Below are 21,732 nucleotides of genomic sequence, written 5' to 3'. Positions count from 1 at the left end.
AAAAGCCTGGATCTTTTCATGCAACTTGTGAATTGCCATCCCTGGGTACCTCCAGGCCCTTAGTTTTCATCTCCCCACACACTGCCGGATGCTCAATCCCTGAGCCACAGGGACCAAATTCTTCAGAAATGGAAAACTAGATCTCCACTTACATTTCATCTCCTTCGTGAAGTCTTCTCTAATCCTCCTGCTTAATGATTTGGTTCTTCTTTGATGGCTTGTGGCATTTGTATTGGTATCACGCAAATTGGCATCATCTTATTTACTGGCCCCGTTCTGTGTGAAGCAACGTGCCCAAGATGGAGCTTTATTTAAACAGCTTCTAGCTTTGTAAATCTGGCCAAGACCCTGTACCTCTTCGAGCCTCCATTAGTTTATCTCTAAAGAAGGAATTAACATCCCAACCCTCTCTTACCAATGGAGAATGGAATGAGACAGTGCTCTGAAAATATTCCATACTATCAAGAGCCATATAATGATAACAATTACTTTGATGTTTAACTTATGGATATATCCTGCCTTCCCAGGAAATTTATAAATTCCTTGAAAACTAGAACTGGGTTTTATATTTCTTCATATCCTCCCTAGGGTCTGGTTATAAAAAAACATTATTGACTCTGTAATTGCTTGCTGAAAGCTTGCCCTGGAGAAGCTTACACTTTGGGATGGACAAGAGCATGCTCATGGTGCAGTGAATAAATCCACTGAATCATCTGTCTGCATCTGGGGGAGGAAGTTGGCAAGCAAGCAAAGGAGGAAAAAAAGACAGGAGAAACCAGAGAGAATTGACAGACATGTTGTAAGGACAGAGTAAACGGGAGCTTGAAAAGGAGTGCTTAGGATATGCCCATGGACCGGGCACCCATGTCAGGCAGTGCTGGGGCAGACCCCCAATTTAAGATCACTCTTCAGTGAAGCTTTCCTTCTGAGGCAGCCTGCACCCCGAAGAGGGAAGAGGATTGTGCCCACCTTCCTGGAGAACGCAACTTGGTGCAGTGGGGGAGGGGCAGGTTGGATTTAAATTCTAAAATCTCGGTTTGAGGCCCAAGTCAACAACCTAAAACTGGTGTATCCTGGGACAACTTTTTTCAGGTTTCAAGACTTACCATCCTTCTCTAACATGGAAAAACTACAATCTGCTCTTTCTCATCTCTTGTGGTGATCTAAGGAAACTGTGAAACTGTGTATTAACATAAGGACCTAGCTTCAGAGGGAGCTCATGCTTAAAGGGTAATTAATCTCAACATAAACTATCATATTTTTCTAACAGTGATTTTGCTCTGAGGCATCAATTTTAACCCCTTTAAAAGGATGAGTCAATTTCATGTTTCTCCATAATATCCACCATGAGCCTTTATCTGGGTCCTTTGGACTTTGGACTCAAGATGACAGAGGTACCAGCTTTTGACCAATATCCTTAAGTCCTCTGCCCTCCAGGCCTCAGAAACAGAGGTCTTAGAAAACCAAATGCAAAGGAAAGGGTGCAAAGAGTAAAGTACGTTTCCTATAGGCCCCTTGCCTCATTTCCATCAAATTCTGTCTGGTTTCTTAGGCCCTGGGACTGTGGACCCTGCCATATTTTCCTGGCTTCTCTTGGCTCTCCGGCAGAGTGAGTAACTCATCCTGAACTAGATCCAGAGCAGCCCCTCAGCAGGCCCAGCATGCGACCTGCACCACCGAGTGAGTCCTCTCTCCCTGTGGCTTCCTCTCCTTCTCCTCCTCCTCAGAGTGACTTGGCAAGATTTATAGGGCTGTCCCAGCGACACGCCATCTCAGTAACTGCAGAATGGCAGTTGTAAAAAATCCCATTTGCCAGGGTATTAGAATCCCATTAGCACTCCCGATAGAGAAATAACCTCGACCCTTCAGAAGGAATTAAAGATATTCGGGCACCAGCATTTGGAGTGTTATAGGCCCTTCCCCTGTTTGGATGATCACACCAACAGACATAAAGCCTCAGGCACCAGATGTCCTTGGTCCATAAACCCCTTGAGAAAAGTCCTAGGAATGATGTATGAAAGGGCCTCCAGTCCCACAAACAAGCTCCAGAATAATCACAAGGAATAATTGACACAGGGCCCTCCGATCTGTCTGCGCTGGAGAATGAGTCATTTTAGAAGAAGCCAGGTTTGGATTTTAGAATTTAAAGATTCTCTTACAACCTCTTACATCTTTTTCTTTTTTTTTCCATTTCCCCCTATGCTAACTCCATTACTAGAGTGGTAATTGACATCAAGCAGAAACACTGACAAAATTCTCATGCATGTGGAGTGTCAGAACAGAATCACCTACAAAATAAAAGGATAATCACAGAGGTACATTGTTATGATATCTGGTTTAATCATCCACTTTATCAAGAAAGAAACAGAGGCTCAGAGAGGTGAAGTAGCATGCCCAAGATCACACAGCCGGTTACATTGAAGTCTCCTCATCCTCAGTCTACATTCCTGCCAGTACCCTTTCTTCCAGGGAGGGGAAAGATAGTTCTCAGCTTGTCTGGTCTCTCACCTCCAGGCATTTCAGATCATGGGCTCTGAATACACTGAGTGGCTGCCCATCACTTTTCCGTGTGTGTGAGTATGTGTCTTCGTGTTTACTTCCTCACAGTACACGAAGCCACGGTGGCAAGGACTGATGTCAGAGAAGTCAATCTTAAAGCCTAGAATTTGCCATGTGTTTGCTCTGTGGCCCCAGCCAGGTTATTTACCCAGGTTTGACTTTAGTCTGTTCATCTGTAAAATGAGGATAGATAAGGGCACTGTGTCGCTTTTCAGCATCTTGGGGATCTTGTTCAAATGCCAACTGACTCAAAAGGTCTGGAGATGGGAGTCTAAAGTTCCAGTTTTAAACATTCCCAGGCGACCCCGATGCTACCATTTCAGGGACCACACTGAAGATTGAGGTCATTGGGTTTTGTAAAAGGTAAATACAATTAAACATATAAAGTCCTTAAGATAGTGAGAATAATAATTCAATAAATGGTAGTTGTTCATATTACATGTTTGAGATTTAGAACTTACACCATAGATTCAAGAGCATTTTTAGAGACCTACCATGTGCTGTGAACTAAGCTACACACACGGTGGCACCTTGTCCTCTAACCGTGAAACTACTTCTATATGACAGGTCCCATGATCCCTGTTTCTTAGATGTGGTTCAGCAGGGCCCAGAGAGGTGAGTGACTCCCCCATGGTCAAGTAGGATGGAGGTTTGATGACTCTGGGGCCAACATGTCTTTCTACCCCCTGCTGCAGGTACAGAGCAACATCTGGCCTTCATGTTAACAGCCTCTGCCTGCTTTCTGGCCCGGGGGTCAGACGGTGCTGAGGACAGGGTGGGTAGATTTCAAAAGGAGTTGATTTGGAGACATGAGTGCCAACTGCCAAAAGAAGAAAGATGGCTGCAGTCAGGCTGGCATTGGGGGAGACACAGGTGCAGGCAGAGGGAGCAGGAGGGGTGGATAGACTGACAGCAGGCCCCATGGCAGGGAATCTACAGATTGATAAATAGACAGATATCCAGGAAGACTGATGGTTGACAGACGTGTGGGGGTGCACCAACACCCAGATGGCCGTGGCGTACACAGACCAGGCAGTTTGTACGAGCTGGGAATCTAGGTAGAGGTAGACAGGCCCAGGGACAGAGAGAGAGGTGGCACATGTGATTTGGCAGTGCCATCTGTGAGTGAGAGAACCCCAGCGCAGTGTGGAACAGACTCCAGATTCCATTTGGAGCAGGGGATGGGTGGTATGGTGGCCCTCGGTGAATTGAAAGCCCTTCTAGTTCTCTGCCAAGTAACTTGATCTGGGAAAGTCACTCCTGCCAAGCCCCAGGGGGTTAACCAGGGCTGAGCTGGGTGACGGCAGCTCTGATTTGAGGGCATTCCCCAGTCAGGAGAGGACAGGGGTCTGTGTATGTCCCCAGGGAACTTGAGCCCAGTGGATCTGCATTCTGAAGTCAGAAATGGCCACAGGCCACCAGAAGAGGCCCAAGTGTGTGTTGGGGGGAGGGGTGCCGTGCAGCAGAGAGAGGAAGAGGAGCACAGAGGCAGCTGGGCGGGGGAGGAGGGGTGCTTCACCAGGCAAGCCCAGATGAGGAAGACAAGCACAGTATTTAAAGTGGGTGCCTCGGGAGCAGGGGACCTGGGGGGCAGGTGGCAGCCGGCCCAGATGGTCCTGGTGTGAGTGGTCCTCAGGAGCCTGAGTCAAAGCGAGCCAGATAGCACCTTTGCTGGAATCCAATCTATCAGAAAGGCTGTGGCTCAGTCACCCTCGCTCAGACCCACCTATTCTAGAATCACTAACAGCCCTTTGTGGTTGACAAGACTGTGATGGCATCTGAACTAATCCCTCCTCCTATTAACTGCACCTTTACGTGGTTGGAGAAAAAATGCATAAGCATGCCACCTAGCCGAAGTTTAAGTTTATGACTTCAAATATCAATGCACCTGAAATTGCCAGCGATCCTGGGATACTTTCCCAGTAAATTTGCTTTTCCTTCCAGCAGAGAGGACTATCCTACAGCCCCTGCTTTCTCCTTAAGCCTCCAAACCTCTTTCTCTTCCCCCTCAGGTAAAGACCTCACTTCTTACACCTCAGAGGAGCTGGAAACAATCAGAACAAAGCTGCAATCCATAATCTTTTCTTCCCAAATCTCCCACCCGTGTATCCTGCTTCTACTTCAAGACAACCCCTCACCTGTGCTCAAGATTCCCTTTCATCCCATTTTGTCCCCCGCCCCCTCCACTCAGGACTTTGTTCCTGCCTTTATTCACCTCTTTGTTTCTTCTCCATTCGTAGCTTCCCCTTTCCTGGAGAACTCCCACCAGCACACCGACTCTGCAGGCTGACATCCTTTATTGTCTGCCCCGGAAAATAGGAACAAGCACTATCAACGGAGCAGAGGTGTCACCCAACTGTCCTGGAAAGTTCCCGGTGTTCTCCACCTGTAGATCTTCCTCTATCTCTCCCTCACACAACACATTCATTCAACAAGGATTTTGTTAAACACCTAGGAAGGACCAGGCCTTGTCCTGGGTGCCAGGAATATGTCTTATTAATTACACAAAAGAAGCAAAAGTGCCTACCCCTACAAAGCTGTATCCCAGCGGGAAGGCTGGGGTGGGAAGGAGTGTGACCTGGAGAGAAATAGGTCAGGGAAAGGGGGAGCGAAGGAGTGCCAGGGGCTAGTCAGGATTTGAAGTGGCATCTGCCTGGCAGAGGGCTCACCCCTCTTGCCCTGCCTCTGTCGCCCACTGTTCTGGGACAGCACAAGCTCCTGGGTCTCCTCCCTCGTTTGCTGGCTTCTCCTCTTTTTCCTGACCCCCCCCCCCAAGTCTTGCAGGGCCTGGGTCCCTCCTCCCCTCCCTGTTCTGTCTACGCTTTCTCTGTGGGCTCTTGTCCCATCCAGAGCTTCAGTGCCACCTGAATGCTGATGTCTCTGTCTTCCACCCTTCCCTGAAGCCCAGACCCATAGACCTAATACGCCCTGACATCCCCACTGGAAGTCAACTGGTCATCTTAAACTTAACATGTTCACAACAGAACTCTCGATTTCAGGCTAACCCAAGGTTCGCACGTGCACGCGTGCACACACACACACACACACACACACACACACACACACCTGTTCCTCCTCTGGTCTTCTCCATTTTAATAAATGATGTCACCATCTAACCATCTGCTCAGGCTAAAACCCTGGTAATCAGCATTGATTCTGCTTTTTCTTAGCCCCTGCCACACACACAATTCTACAGCAAATGCTATCATAACTGGAGCTCTAAAACACCGTCTGGCCCATTTTGTGTCACCCCCATGTCAACATTACAATAGCCTCCCCTTACTTGTGGGGATACACTCCAAGCCCCCCAGTGGATGCCTGAAACCACGAATAGTCCCAAACTATATATACCATGTTTCTTCCTATACACACACACTTAGGATAAAGTTCAATTCATAAATTAGGCACAGTAAGAGATTAGCAACAATAATCATAAAATAAAGCAGTTATAACACGATACTGTAATAAAAGTTATGTGAAATGTGGCCTCTCTCAAAATATTATATTGTACTCACCCTTCTTCCTGTGATGATGTTTGTTGATGATAAAATATCCATGTGATGAGATGCAGTGAGGTGAATGACGTGGGCCCTGTGACGTAGCCTTAGGCTATTATTGACCTTCCGACAGCATGTCAGAAGAGGATCTTTTGCTTCTGGATGGAGATTGATCTCAGGGAACTGAAACTGTGGAAAGCAAACCCACACATCAGGGGGCCTACTGTACCTCTCACTTGGACTGGAAGAGCATGGCCATTGGTCCTTTCAATTTCATTCTCTAAAAAAGCAGCTAGAATGACCCTTAAACATGCGCATCAGATCTTAGCATCCCTCTCCTGGAAACCCTCTAGTGGTCTCCCAGTACGCTGCAGTAGAGCCTGAACTCCTTCTCTTGATGGCATCATCTCCTTGCCCTGGCCCTGCCTCCTCTCTGGACCTCGTCCCCTGCCATGTGCCTCCCCACTCCCCATGTTCCCGCACAAGAGTGGTTCGCAAACATGACAGGTCCTCCTCCCCATCCTCTACCTGGAACATTCTTCCTCTGGATATGACACAGCCAGCTCCTTTTATCTGCCTGAAAGTCACCTCCTCAGACCCCCACAGACCACTCACCAGCCATCTTCGTCCCTGACACCCAGCCACTCTGTGTCCCCTTCCTTCATAGTCTTTACAGCCCTTACTGCTGCCCAAGGAGCATGGGTGGTGTCTTGTCTTGTCTCTGTTTGCCATCTGTGACTCTGACCAGAAGGTAAGCTCCATGAGGGCAGGCAGGTTGCCTGGTTGGTTGGACTCTACGTAAGTGGGCAGCTTGGAGGTCATACTGTCCGAGTTTGGCTTCCAGCCACACCACTTACTAACTGTGTGGTCTTAGGCAGATTCCATCGCCTGCCTGTGCCTCAGGGAGCTCATCTGTAAAACGAGGGTAATGATGATAGCGCCTACCTTGCAGGGATATTATAAAAGATGATAAATAAATACAGAACATGTGGAATAGAGCTTCGTGGGGATTTTTACTCAATAAATATTCGCGGAATACATAAATCTTAGATCCTAATGATTCCCTTGGGGATAAAGATCTAAAAAAAAAAAAGAGGCAAACACTCCTTTCTGCACAGGCTCCTGCTGTCCATGCTAACAAAACATATAACCTGTCCAAAGAAGGAAAAAGGACATGTGGAGTCCCACAGTCATGAGGGGGCAGGGCTCTGCAGTTTGGAATTGAGGAATGAGCAAGCACACTAGTCCCCACTTCCTGGCACCCAGGATGGTGCTCCTTCGAGGCACGGAAGGGCTGGGAGTGCAGCAGAGCACCTGCAGCCTTTCTAGAGAATTCTACCGTGTCTACCCCTTCCAGTGACACACAGCGCTTCTGTCCCATGAGTGGTGCCGGAGCACACATCACCCAGGGGTTTCATTTGCAGTGAGGTAGCTTCTCCAAGAGGCAAAACGATTCACAAAATATTAAAAGAGAAACAAATTAATGGAAATGTGTATACAGCTGACCTACAGGTACACATCAAAAGCACAGGATACTCTTGGAGCATATTAATGAAGGGGGAGAGGAACTTAATCTGGATTGGGGTCTCAGGAGATGTTTTTTCCCCTGATGCAAAAGAAGCTTAGCATATTTAAAAAAAAATAGAAAAGGCCAGTGTGGTTGGAGAATTGTGAGCAGGAGGTGGGTAGGTGAGACGAGGCTGGAAAGGCACAGAGGACAAGTTAGAGACTTTTGCATTTTTTTTCCTCAAGAAGAAAGGAAAGCCAATTTAGAGATTAAAAGAAGAAAATTAGATGATCCAACTTGGGTTTTACAAAGAACATCCTGGCAAAGTGTGGAGAATGGATTGAAGAGAAGCAGAAGTGTTGGGTGGGAAGACCTTCAGGAGACAGGTGAAGAGGTACACTTAAAAAATCAGAGTGGCTTGGACCAGGGTGGTGACAACAGATGTGAAGGGGACCGAGTGGGTATAAGCAGGGCCCTTGACCCATTTCAGTGCCATCTGAACGTTGGGGAGTCATTACCATTAAGCCCATTTTAAAGATGAGGCTGAGGAGGCTCAGAGTAGGTGAGTACCCAGGTTACCCCGCTGTTATTTGACAAGATCATATTTAAGCCCATGTCTAGAGATCCCAAGAATGTTTTCTTTGTCTACCACATCATTTACTCCAAAAAGAATGTGTAGAACTATCAAATCCGTGCTCCTCTGAATTATGGACATAATGTTCTTCAGCACTACATGAGCTGTAATAATCATTTTTGCTTTATTGTTTAGTTCCTCCGGACTCCCGAGTAAACTCCGAGTGCTGGAATGGAATGTCCCAGGGACCACTTGGCCAAGTGACACTGCTCTGAGGAAGGCAGAGCCAGGACCAGCCTCCTGCTACTGCTGAGTGCACAGGTCACATCTCCTGCCTGGAACTGACACTGGCAAGACAATGCCAGTTAGAAGTGCCCATGGCAGGAGCCAGCATCCTCCTGCTTACCAGCAGGTGTCTCCAGAACAGGGCAGGCAAGAACAAAGGAGATCAAATGAGGAGCTGAGCCAGTGGTCACCCCCTCCTGGCAGCTCTGGCCTTGGCCCCCCAGCCAGCCCTCTCCAACAGAGCTCCTTTTCAGGCCCCAGCTCAGCCCTACTCCAGAATGGGAATGAGCTGCTCATGTATATGCAAATGCCAAGATGGGAAGGCAAGCTGGGGGAATTAGCATTTTTAATGAAACAAGACCACAGGGAAAGAGCAGAAGTAATGAGCAATAACTTGTTGTGATTTTTTTTTTTTTTTTTGAGGAAAAAGAGGGGAAAGGTCCTGGCCCCAGGACAGACTCAGAGTCATCTGCAGGACTCAGAGGAATCTTACAATAACCATAATAGAAATAATAACAGAATCAATAAAACAACAGTACAAAATAATTAAATTATTTCAGTAGCTGTTCATAAGCATTCAATAAGTATTAGCTACATGCCTAGCACCATGTACAACAATCTTCCCAACCACCCCACAAGTGGGGTGGTATGATTATCTCTATTTTAGGGAATGAAGAGGCATAAGCTCATTCTGTCACATCACCAGTATGGGGCGGAGCCAGGATTTGAACTCAGGTCTCTCTGACTACAGAGCCCTTCCCAGTCAAAGCTACCTCCCTTGAGGTGGCACCATCCACAGCACCAAGCACCACCACGTGGGCTCAGGAAGGGCCTGTTGGCAGCAGAGATCTTGGGTGCAAACTGGGGGCGGGAGAGAGAGGCCCCCCACTCCACAGGGTTTGGTTTGGAATGGAGACGAAACAGGCAGCTCTCCTCCCAGACCAGAGCAGCTCATAAAGCCAAGTTTCTCCTCCTAAACCTCAACAGCCTTGCTGTGAAGCAAAGCCCAAGTGGATCACTCCACTTGCTGGAGAGAATTCAGTAACAGCAAATCCCATCTGCGTTCGGGAGGGAGTGGGATGGAGCCGGGAGGGCAAGGTGTGAGGTGTGACTGCCCCGTAAGGTTTCCTGGGTTCTGCTGTCTGGGTAAGGCCACACAGAGACCCTCAGTACCAGCTCTGACATTGCTGTCATAATTCCTATTATCTATGCTAAGCTGTTAATATCACTTGGTTTTCACTTACAGGGTAGAAGAGGTGGTAGATGTGCCCGTCTGTCAGGCGGGGCGGCCAGCATGCCTCTAGCCACACACCAATTTGGGATTCATGTCAGGCACTAACAGTTTTATTGAATGGATTATTGAACTGGAACAAGCTGAATGCTCCCAAATAAGCTGATGAAGATGCTGGGTCTGGGTGACTCCCCCAGTGAAGAGGGCTTTGCTAATCTTCACCCACTCAGCATTTGGTTCCCAAAGGTTTCTTGGGGCTCCTCCAGGGGACTGATGAAGGGCGCGGGGTGTGTCTGTGACCCACGCCCCCTGTGCCCCTTGCCCTTGGCTCTGCCTGCCTTTGGCCTGCCTGAGTTTTGTTCCCCTGCTTTGTCTATAGGCAGAGACGCTGCCCGCTGTCTTTGGGTGGGTCCTTCTCAAGCTGAACACAACTGCCCAGAGAGCAAGGAGGATTTTGCTGAAATGCTGCAGACATGACAGGAACACAGCTGCAGAGTCACTAGAAGGTCTCCCCTTTCTCAGACAGAGGCTGGACCCCAGCTGGCTGCCAGCAGGACCTTGAAAGCACCATCCTCTGGGGCAGGAGGGTGTGAAAGCCATTGCCTAGGTTATTCCCAGCCATGAACCCTCAATCTCAGAACAGGAAAGGACCCAAGAATGCCCCCTCCTCCCTAGCCCTAAGGTGTGGCTGGGGTGGACACACAGGTTGGTGGGGACTTCACTGGGAGAATGTTAGTCTCCAGTTAACGGAAGGGAGGGATCTGTTTCATTCTGAACATTTAGTCAAAGACCACTCACTTGCCTCCATAGAAGTCAACTTCCCTTCATTCCTAAGGAGCTCAGTTTTGAATTCCACGAAACTCTCATGTTTGCCTCTCCCTGGAGTCGGAAGACGATTCAGCCTTTTTTTTTTTAGATTGTATTTATTTATTTGAGAGAGAGAGAGAGAGAAAAAATGAGAAAGAGAACATGCGAACACAAGCAGGGGTGGTGGAATGGGCAGAGGGCGAGGGAGAGGGAGAAGCCGATTCCCTGCTGTTTGCAGAGCCTGAGGCAGGGCTCCATCCCAGGACCCTGAGACCATGACCCGAGCCAAAGTCAGACACTTTAACCAACTGAGCCACCCAGGCGCCCCAGGCCATTCAGACTTCTTGCAATCACTACAGATTCTTAGCATCCATTCTGATAAACTGACACTACCCACGACCCCATCCCCAGCCCCCGCGTTCTCCTTTGCTAACAAAACCATCCCATCAGTGAAGTGGAATGCATCATTTTGCACATAGGGTACTGAAGCATTCTGTTGCTGTACAGGCAGTCTGGGAGTAAGAATACCAAACGTTCTCCAACCTGGGCCTTTTGCTGAGCCAGAGGGGAGGAAGGCAGCTCCCACAATAAGAACAAGCATTGTGGCTGGGATGTCAGCCACAGTAGGGGCATGGGGGCGCGTGCTCCCCGGGGAGCACTCTTCCCCCCACCCAGCCTCATTTCTGTGCCAGATGCTTCTGGGTGACCCCTCCCTGGCTGTGGTCAGGAGAAGGGAAGCAGAGAAACCTCTGCTGGGTGGGGGAAGTTCAAGGGAAACTTGTGGGAGAGAAAGTTTGCGGGGCAGAGAGCAGGAGGCCAGGAGTCGGACCAGTGCTCAGGCAGTGGTGAAGCTGGCCTGGGCTGCGGGCCACGGGCTCCTCCCTCCAATCAGCGTGATTGCAATCAGCCCGAGAGCCTAAGTGCATTCAACAGAGCAGGCGAAAACAGGCAATCTGCAGAATGCATGTCAAAAATCGCAAACCAGGACAACACAAACAACAGGAAGGGGAGCATGGGGGAAGAAAGACAACCCACAGCAGGCTTTCCTAGCCTTCTCCTGGTGACCAGACAGGGGACAAGGAACTATGTGTGGAGGGCCACAGACTCCCCCGAAAACCCCTGAACCGGTGTGCATGGGACGCCAGGGCAGGGAAGCTCAGAGATAGCCCACATCAGCCCTTCAATCAGTCTGTTTTACTAGTAATTTCCCCTCATGTTTTTTAATTTAATTCTCAGCTTCCTTCAACTACCAGTCAATGAACCGTCCAAATTTCCTCCAAATACCCTTGAAAATGTTGAATTATGCAATTAAGGATGGTGTAATACAATAATATGAGAAGAAATGTTGTCATACACATTTTAATGAAATACACAGGCTTGGGAGGGATTGAGGGAGAGAGGAAGAGATTTCCCAGAGCTGCCTCTCACCCACCTTCAGGTGACAGCTCCATCTTCTTTGTTATTAAAATCCTGCCATCAAGGCAAACCCCAAAATGAACATTCACTGTGGACGGACACCTTAGGGGTAGCTGCACCCTCCCAGGTTAAATCTGGGTTTGCAAATATTGAGAGGTAGGTCAATCAGTAATGGACTATTACTCTCAAATATTCATGCATAATTTACTCATTCATTCATTCAAAAATATTTACCAAGCTCTGTTACCTCCTGTCTTTGCACAAGTGACCACAGTTTGACTGGGGCTGTCTCAGTTTTTGTACTCAAAATCCAGTGACTCAGAAAACCCCTTAGTCCCAGACAAACATGGATGATGGGTCACCTAACATGAAGTTGTATTTGCTTGACTAACTGAACCACGTTCCTTAGACATCAGCTGACCTCCTCTGGGAAGTTCCTGTGGTGATGCCAAAATGAATGTCATTATTTCATGGCATCATTACTTGCCCTATCATCCTATATTATGTATCATCACACTTTCCTTCCACATACTCCCCACCACACACATACACACACACACACACACACCTCCCATGGCTCCTTGGGGCCAATACCATGTCATATTTGTCATTAGATTCCTAATATCTCACCGTGGTCAGACACATTGTAGGCACTCAACTACTTATTAAATGACTGGTAATAATGATAAAAATTGTAATAATATTAATAGCAATAATTTATTCAGCTGTATTATGTGCCTGACACATGAGAACAAACCTTAAATGACATATAGGGTTTTGAATGGTGGAGAGGGGGAGGAGCACATTCAAGAAAGGGAGAAATGTGTATGTGTTGAGTATAATACTTGATAAAAACTAGGTAGATAGAACTTGTCGAATGACAGGCCTTAAGAAGTACAAGAATAAAAGGTATTTGAGGAGAAATTATTATAAATTTGATAAGAAAAGAGAGTTGAAATAAGAGGCTCCAGAGAAAAAAATACGGGATGGATATGTAGGTGCCACTCAATCATGGATGCTGTAAGTATGAAAGTTAGTTGCTCAATCTTGATAGGTAAAAATTAGAATCTCAATATTGGTCTCTGGGCAAAGGAATGGGAAGGTCCAGTGTAGGAAAAGATTCTGGCGTTTGTATCCTTTTAAACCTGGGTTTCATTTTGGTTTACCACTTGAAAAAGTTTGTTAATGTGTTGGTCCCACTGTTTTCTTCTCCTTCCTTTATACATGTTTCTTCTGTGAAATAGGGGACTGATATTTGACTGACAGAGTGCCTTTGGATCAGAGGCAATTTCTGTGGGCTCTTCAACACAGTAAACAGTGAACAATGGCAGCCACCACTATCACCACAACTACCACCACCACTACCACTGCCATCACCACCACCACCATTGCCACCACCATCATCACCACCATTGCCACCACTATCACCACCACCACCACCACCATCACCACCATCACCACCACCACCATCACCACCACTACCATCATCAGCATCACCACCACTATGATCACCACCACCACCACCACTACGATCACCACCATCACCACAACTACCACCATCACCACCACCACCACCATCACCACCACCACCACTACCATCACTACCACCACCACCACCACCACCATCACCACCACCACCACCACCACCACCACCACCACCACCACCACCACCACCACCAACACCACCACCACCACCACCACCACCACCACCACCACCACCACCACCACCATCACCACCACTACCATCATCAGCATCACCACCACCACCACCACCACCATCATCACCACCACCACCATCACTATCACCACCACTACCATCACCACCACTACCAATGCTATCACCACCACCATCACCACCACCACCATCAATACCATCATGGCCACCACCACAACCAACACCACCATCACCACCACCACCACTACCATCACTACCACCACGACCACCACCACCATCACCACCACCACCACCACCATCACCACCACTACCATCATCAGCATCACCACCATCACCACCACCACCATCACCACTGCCACCACCATCACTATCACCACCACTACCAATGCTATCACCACCACCATCACCACCACCACCATCGCTACCATCATGGCCACCACCACAACCAACACCACCATCACCACCACTACCACTACCATCACCACCACCACCACCACTACCATCACCACCACCACCACCAATATCATCATCATTACCACTGAAGAGCTTAAGGAAAATTAATCTAATGAGCTATGGGTGATAGAGAATGCTCCCACTTTTAAGTGGCCACCTATAAAACTACAAACTAGGTCACCTTCTAGGTCAACTATAAATTGAAAGCATTTAGTAAGCAAGGCTCTTTTCCCCATGGATCCCTGGGTCATTTTAAATATGGTTATTATATTATCCTTCCATTTATAGTAATTGAAAGACTCAGTAGACTCAATATTAATTTTCTACATCACTTATCTATTTTTTCACAAATAGTTTTAAGTTGTTGCTTTCTGTTTGTTGCTGTTTTCTTCTCCTTCCTTTATACATGTTTCTTACTCCCAGACTAGAGGGCAGTTTGAAGCTAAAGAACACACTTGGATTTCTTCAGTTTATTCACCCAGTGTTGACGACAGATCTCTATGTATACTCAAGGCAAAATAACGTCTGCATCATGGTACTCCAAGCCCCTATCCTCTGGCCCTAATTTTTTTTTTTTAATTTGATACCCATCCATGCTATGTTCCTGCCACGTGAATCCACTTAGTTTCCTGAGCCCACCATGCACTTCCAAGTCCTGGGTGTTTGCTCTGTCTTCTGTTCCCCTAGCATAGGGAAGGGCCAAGTTGTGTTTGGGATTCTAAAAGCAGCCTGGAAATACTGTCATTTGTGGAGGGATCAACACTGGGAACGCTGCTCGTGAATTGTCAAATATCCAGGGCTCAGGTGCTTCATCTCTGACCCACATGTTTCTCTTTGGTAACACTGGGATAATAATAATAATACTTTTTCTAAAGTTGTAGAAATTATTGTGTTAGCACTATACATAAAGATGTTTTAGGAACTGAAAAGCACTATTGCTGAAATGTATTAATCCATAGTGTGATATAATGAAAAGCCTACAAGAGTTGGCTTTCAGTTCTAATACCACCGCTTACTAGCTATGTGATCATGAATAAGTCACTTTGCAATTTTAGATTTCAATTAATCACCCATAAAATGAGAGTAGCAGCAACTGTTCTGCCAACTTTTCAGGGCTATTAGGATTGCAAGTGAGATGCTCTCTGTAAAACTGCTTGATAAACTGCACAGTGTTAGACCAATGCAAGGCAGGGTCGGGAGCTGCTAAGGAAGCAGCCTCTGGCGTAGCTGGACTCACTGGAGCCCTGGTTCCACTACACAGAGATAGCGTGTCCTAGCCCAGGTTCCTGCCCCTCTCTGTGCCTGCTTCCCCTATTTACAAAATGGACAGGACACTGGGAGCTATTTTGTTGTTAGGGGGAATCAAATAAATTAATGCATACAAAGTGCTCAAAGCAATGCCTGAACAATAATTAAATAAGTGAACTATAATATTATTGTTGGTGTTATTATTAGCTGTGTTAGTCTCCCTGGGCCCCAGACCTTGATCAGGTTTGAGGGTGTCCTGTGGCCAAAAGTTACTGCTCCCATGTCTGTCTCAGCAGCTACCAAGTAAAGCTACTTTCTTCTTTGCTTTTCTCATCCCTCATCCTGTCTTATCTTGTTTTGTATCCTCTGGCTCTCTATTCACCCCAAGAAATACAAACCAGATAAGTCATTTTACAGTGAGCATGATTCTTCCATGCTGAGAGATAGCACCAACTCCAGGATTTTATTAGTTAATATCCTGTCATTGCCTTTGAGAGTCAAGACTCTGATCTAGGTACAGACATGGCCCAGATTCAGTGGGGCCTGAATCTTATATTATATAGTTTTGAAGCTCTCCTTAAGAAAAAGGACATACAATTACAAATATAAAAGTAGGTTTGGATGTATTTATTTAAAATGAGAAATCATAAGTTGTAAATTTTTAAAAGCTGAAAAACACCCATATGCATCAGAAACTCTAGAATAATATATAGATATTAAATAATATATAGATATTAAACAACTCCACAATACACTTCAGTAAAAATTTTCCTGTTTCTAGCTTTATGCCTTTTTTTTATCACTTTTTCACTGGAAGCAATTTTATATTTTCTATAGAAAAAAACAGAAAAATAATTCAGTATGTCTTCTAAAATGGTTGATTTTTTAAATTGACAGTTCGAAACAGTTTCTTTCAGCTTCCTGAGTCATGATTGGTCACGTCATGAAAATTTTTAGGATTTTGGCCAAATCTGGGAAAACATCTATCAAGTTTCTTTTATTTAGTGCTGTGATATTTGGAAGATTTTTCCCAGACTAACATGGTTTTGGTTCCTTACCATTGTTTTTCCATTCCCCACATATTTCTAATGTGATGCCCCAGACGACCCATTCATGTCACAATATGACTTCTGGGTCACACTGGGTGTCTCATGGTAGGCAGTGGGAACTTTCTAGAAGCCATCTCTACATTGGAAAAGCTAGCAAGAATTAATATGCAAGGAAGTGACTATGAAGTGCATAAAGTACATCTGACTAAACACAAACTCAACGTATCCCCCACTCAAATTCCTCTTAGCTGGATCCCCAGAATGCTTGTGATCTTTCAAATACCACCTGACACAAGGAAATGTGGCAAACATTATGCCAGATTACAAGTAACGGAAGTCCTGATTGGTTACAGTTAAAATGCCTTACTTTTCTATTGTTTACGCCATATGGTTGATCAGGTAACTATTTTTTAGTGCCTCTTTTTCAGACCTCATAAGAAGCCAGTACCAGCCTGTTTCTCTTATGTACTGTTGTATAAACAGACTGTCCCCAAACACAATGGGTTGAGGCCTTCTTAGATGTTCTAGTCCCAGAAGAGCATCCTGCAGAATGCTGCCACAGGAGTAACCCCAACCATTTCTCCAGGTGGCAAAGGCCTCCCAAAGGAGAGACCTTGGAGAAAAGATCAAGTCAAGGCCATGCGGGGCCTCTAGAAGATTTAAGGCAATGCCCCAAACACTCTGAGCAAGACCAAAGGGCTCCCAGGAACCATAACAGTGCTGTCCCAAAGCCGTGCCCTACTTCTGAAGTAGAAAGACTCCAATCTCAGAAAGAATTTTGCTGGGCCATGGGACATGGAGTAACCCCCTGTGAGATTGATAGATAACATGATATTTTATTTATAGCGAGAGGGGGAACACAAGCAGGGAGAGTGGGAGAGGGAGAAGCAGGCTTTCCGCGGAGCAGGGAGCCCGATGCGGGGCTCGATCCCAGGACCCCGGGATCACGACCTGAGCCAAAGGCAGATGCTTAATGAGTGAGCCACCCAGGTGCCCCGATAACATGATATTTTTTTTAAATGTTTTATTTATTTATCCATGAGAGTCAGAGAGAGGGGGGCAGGCAGAGGCAGAGGGAGAAGCAGGCTCCCTGATGCAGGACTCGATCCCAGGATCCCAGGACCCTGGGACCACGACCTGAGCCGAAGTCAGACGCTTAACCATCTGAGCCACCCAGACACCCTGGATAACATGATATTTTAAAGAGCTTTGTCCTGAGGAGAGAGAACTGCCAGACTGGATAAAGGAATAGGGAAGTTCAAAATGAAAAGAGGTCCTAGAGCTCCAAACTTCTGTGGGAAGAAAGCAGGTTGAGAAAGTTATTCAGCTCAAAACTTGGGCTATTTCTTATGAAAAAGGAAAAATGAACCAGAGGGCAGAGTCTATACAGTGGCTCCAAAAGCAGTATATTTGAAAACCCTCACAGAGACAGAATTTGGCTCTAAAAAATAAAATAAAATAATAATAATGATAATAATAATAAATAAATAAGGAGTGCTCACCCCCATGCCCGAGGAAAGGTGAAAATTCAGAAAAGCCTCTTTATATTTTAGAATCGCTATGGACCAGTAACTGCTATGTGCTTCTTGTTCATCTCCTTTTTGAGCAGGAGCGTTTATTGTAATTGTTCCTGTATTAGCACTATATCACAAGTAGCTATTGAGTATGGGGGGATTCGACTTGTATTTTTCAGCTCACAATTCTTTAGCTCAAGAGATGCTCAACCCAAGGACCCTCGTGCACATCTCTACCCATTCATTATAGATCATGAGATACTGGTCGTGAGGTTGCTGCCATATTGGAATGAAAATTTAGGATGTCTTGGTGGGGTGAATATATTTTCCACATTAAAAGGATGAGAATTGATGTAGTGTGGAAACAGACTATGCTGGACTGTCTGAAAAGAGACCCCTAACAATTCTTCCCACCCTGTGTGTGCATGCTGCTCTTTCCATCGTAAGATAGAATCTGTATTCTATCATCTTAAATCTGGGCCAGCCTGCAACTTTCTTTGACCAATAAATTGAGGCAGAGGGGATGCCACGTCAGGTCTTAACCTAGGTCTTATGAGGCTTGACAGTTTATATTTGTCCTTCTGGAAGTCAGCTGCCATGTAAGAAAGTTCAGCCTGGACTACTGAATGATGAGAGACGGTGTGCAGGAGAGCCCATGTTCTGGAGAACCAAGGAGCCCAGACATGCAAGTAGAGCTGTCTGGTATATTTCAGACCCAGGTGAGGTCTCAGCAGAATGCAGCTGCATGAGAGATTCCAGCTGACACCATGGGAATCAGAGAAAAACTTCTAGCCAACCCACAGAAACATGTGAAATAACAAATCATTTCTATTTTAAGCAATCGAGTTCCTAGGCTGTCTGTTGTGCAGCAAGACCAAATGGAAATAGACCTCAAAGCTTAAACTTCATCAGCTTCATGGAAAATCTACCTTTGCAATATAAAGCCTGGGTAGGAAGACAGTGACTCTTCTACATGCCAACCATATGATGCCAACCATTCTCTACACTTCTCTGCTCTTCTCTGTCTCGAGGAATGCTGACCACACTGACTGCATCCCTTTCTCCTTTGCCGCCTGGTTCCAGTTGGGTTTGGCAAATGCCTACAAAGAAAGTGGCCTTATCTCCTGTTCCCTCTACACTACAATGCTGACATAATGACAGGGGTTAACCCTTCCAAGCCACAGATCCTAACAAACAGACACTCTTCTATGGCTCCAGCTTTCACTTGGCTCCAAATACATCATCTCTTCTCCTTTTCCCTTTAAGAGTAGAGGTGGTAATAGCTTCCCTTAATTGTGAACTACCGGGTGCCTCAACATTCCCATTGGATTTCCCTTTTTCTGCCTACAAACTCTATAAATTACATCTTCATTACCATGTCTTCATTTGAACCAAGTGGGATTCTGTTTTCTGCTATTACCTTGACTGATAAACTCCCCCATCAGTCCCCAAATTCTGAATCCTAATCAGCTGAAAAAAAAAATGAATATGGAACATGAAGTCATAGATACCGGATTTCAGTCTTAGGCATATAATTTCTTAGCCCAGTGACCTTGAACTAATCAGTTAACTTATCTGAGTCATAATTCCCTCAACTGAAACTAGAAATACTAATAACCTACTTTACAGGTTTATGTCTGAGACATCCACCATTCACCAAGCCCTTAGTCCTGAATATGGAACTTACTAGGCACTCTATTTAAATACATTCCTGGTGCAACCTGGTGTCATGCATGTCATAGATGGCTCTTCTGCCTGGAATTGGGACTTTAGGGCCGTGCTGGTAGCATGAATCAGCAAAGCCTAATCCACCCCCATTTCTACTCCTCGCACCCGACTCACTGCCAAGTTCTGGAGGCAATAGAGTCCCATGTTTGTCTTCTTTTCCGAACACCCACAGTGATGTTCCTATTATCATTATTATCATCATCAAACACTAAATCTTCGCCAAGTGTCCTTCATTCTGTATTCTGTATAAGGGAACTGATATTAACTGAGCCTTCAGTAAATGACGGTTGCTCTGCTTGGTATTTAAATTGTGTTATCTAATTGAAGGTTCACAACACCCCTGTCAGATGTTACCATCCCCATTTTATAGGGGATATAACATGCTCAAAGAAATAATGTAATTTGCCCAAGGTCACATAGCTCATCATAAGCAAAATGTCTATGCCTAGGCTCTCCCAAAAAATAGAAACCAACACCCTCCTCTCTTTCACAATCATGCTGTTGAGGCTGCATTTAACCCTGGAGGTTGCTAGTCATTTATTAAGGTTCCATGATTATGTATGCACTGCAGAAGCGTGGGGTCAGCGTGTACAAGGCAAATAAAAACTCACCTCAGCACTAGCACATGCACATGGAGACGAGTTTAAATTAGGTCCCAGGTTCCCATTTTGGATAGTTCGAGGATAAGCTTATCTTCCCTGGTATTAAAACTGTCTACAGGGGATGCTGGATGAAACACTGACTGATTGCTAATTTACAGCTTATTCTCAACTGCAACACAAATTTTCACTCCTTTTAGGAATTAATGATCTGGCCACATGTCCTCAGAAATGGACACTCCTTGGTAGTTCAAGACTAAGGCTTAATACTCTGCTGGGACGCTGGGAAGTTGCCATTCCTAATTTGTCCTTCTGACCCCACTGGGGACAGTTTCCTGGAGTTGTTGAGACTGGATGGGGCAGGGGTTCCCCCCCACCCCACAGGCCTACAAAATAATCCCTACAAAATGCCCAATATGGGTCCTGGCACAGAAAGGCCTCTTACCAGTCCTTGTTGCCTTCCCTGGGAGCCAATCGCAAATTCTCCCCAGCCCACTGAACATGTCAGCCTTTATGCCTCCTTCCAGCCTCCTTGGGTCAAGAGAATCATAGATTTAGATCTTAACAGGCACGAGTAAGTGCCTCTTGATGTCAGCCTGCGGGCCAGATGCCTGATGGTTGTAAGTCAGAGCATCCTTGGGTGGGGTGGGGCGGGGGGGGTAAGGTTTGGTTCCCCATGAGAATTCAGAAGGGTTGAATCAACTCAGTTATTGAGCACTGCTGTGGTGACCGGTTCCATGCTGGTTTCCTCACATGTAGTGAATCCTTTCAACAACTCTCTAAGGTAGGTCCGCTCCCCACTCCCCCTATTTACAGGTATGAGATTCTAAGTTCTTTATCCAAGGCGAGAAGGATTTTGGCACAAATATCCTCTCAGATGGTTCTGACTCCAGTGTCCGCTTTCCACTTCTGTTTGACTATCGTGCTTCTGGCTTCTTTTTCATAATTGTGTTTTTGAATTCCCTGGGCTTGGCCCACGGTCTGCAACACAGGAGATGCTTAGTAATTAAATGTTCATCAAATGGCTGAGGAGCTAATGAATGAATACCACACACATGCCTTTAGGACTAGACGGCCAGACTGGAAGAGTAGGTCTCGGTGTAGGGGCTGAACTGGCTCATTGTTCCCAGGAAGGGGGCAGTGCTGATGTGGACAGTCCAGCTGCAATGACTCGGTTTCTCCTCACCTATGCTCCCCACTTCAGACCACCATCAGCTTTCTTGCCAGAAAACCAAGTGTGTCTGCGGTAGGTAGAGCTGCGTCTTCCTGAGGCTAAAGGCTCAGACCTCCCAGACCTTAACATGGCAAAGTTAAAGAGTAGGACCATTTCTCCCGCTCCTATATTTGCATTTGAAAAGGAAAATCAGCTCTTGGGTGTCTGCCAGTCTTGTATCTTTTACTGGTATCCAGATAGCCTCACCTTTAAATTGAAAAATCTTCTTTTAGTCTCTTTTTCTTAAAAAAAAAAAAAAAAAAAACACACAAACAAAATTTACCAATAAAAGGAATTCACTAAAAAGATTTCTGGCATAAAGCAATTGCTATTTGTGTAAACGACGGGACACTTAACATAATGCAGGCAGAAAATTA

The 21,732-nt window shown here is 46.0% G+C and overlaps 1 protein-coding gene across 3 annotated transcripts in view; it reads right to left on the bottom strand.

Annotated features, from left to right (window-relative positions):
• Positions 1–21,732, bottom strand: part of NTM (neurotrimin) — a 962,773-nt gene that overhangs the window by 817,540 nt on the left and 123,501 nt on the right. The window contains exon 2 of one of the 3 annotated variants that reach the window (XM_073903994.1): positions 6,075–6,245. The exons of the other annotated variants lie outside the window; for them this stretch is intronic. The gene's annotated coding sequence lies outside the window, so the exon portion shown is untranslated. The remainder of the gene's footprint in view (positions 1–6,074; positions 6,246–21,732) is intronic. 3 annotated transcript variants of the gene reach the window in all.

The sequence above is a fragment of the Callorhinus ursinus genome, unplaced genomic scaffold, assembly GCF_003265705.2.
Source record: "Callorhinus ursinus isolate GAN/ISIS: 27379988/994484 unplaced genomic scaffold, GSC_fseal_2.0 scaffold19, whole genome shotgun sequence".
NCBI lineage: Eukaryota > Metazoa > Chordata > Mammalia > Carnivora > Otariidae > Callorhinus > Callorhinus ursinus.
This window is presented reverse-complemented; position numbering and strand designations above follow the sequence as displayed.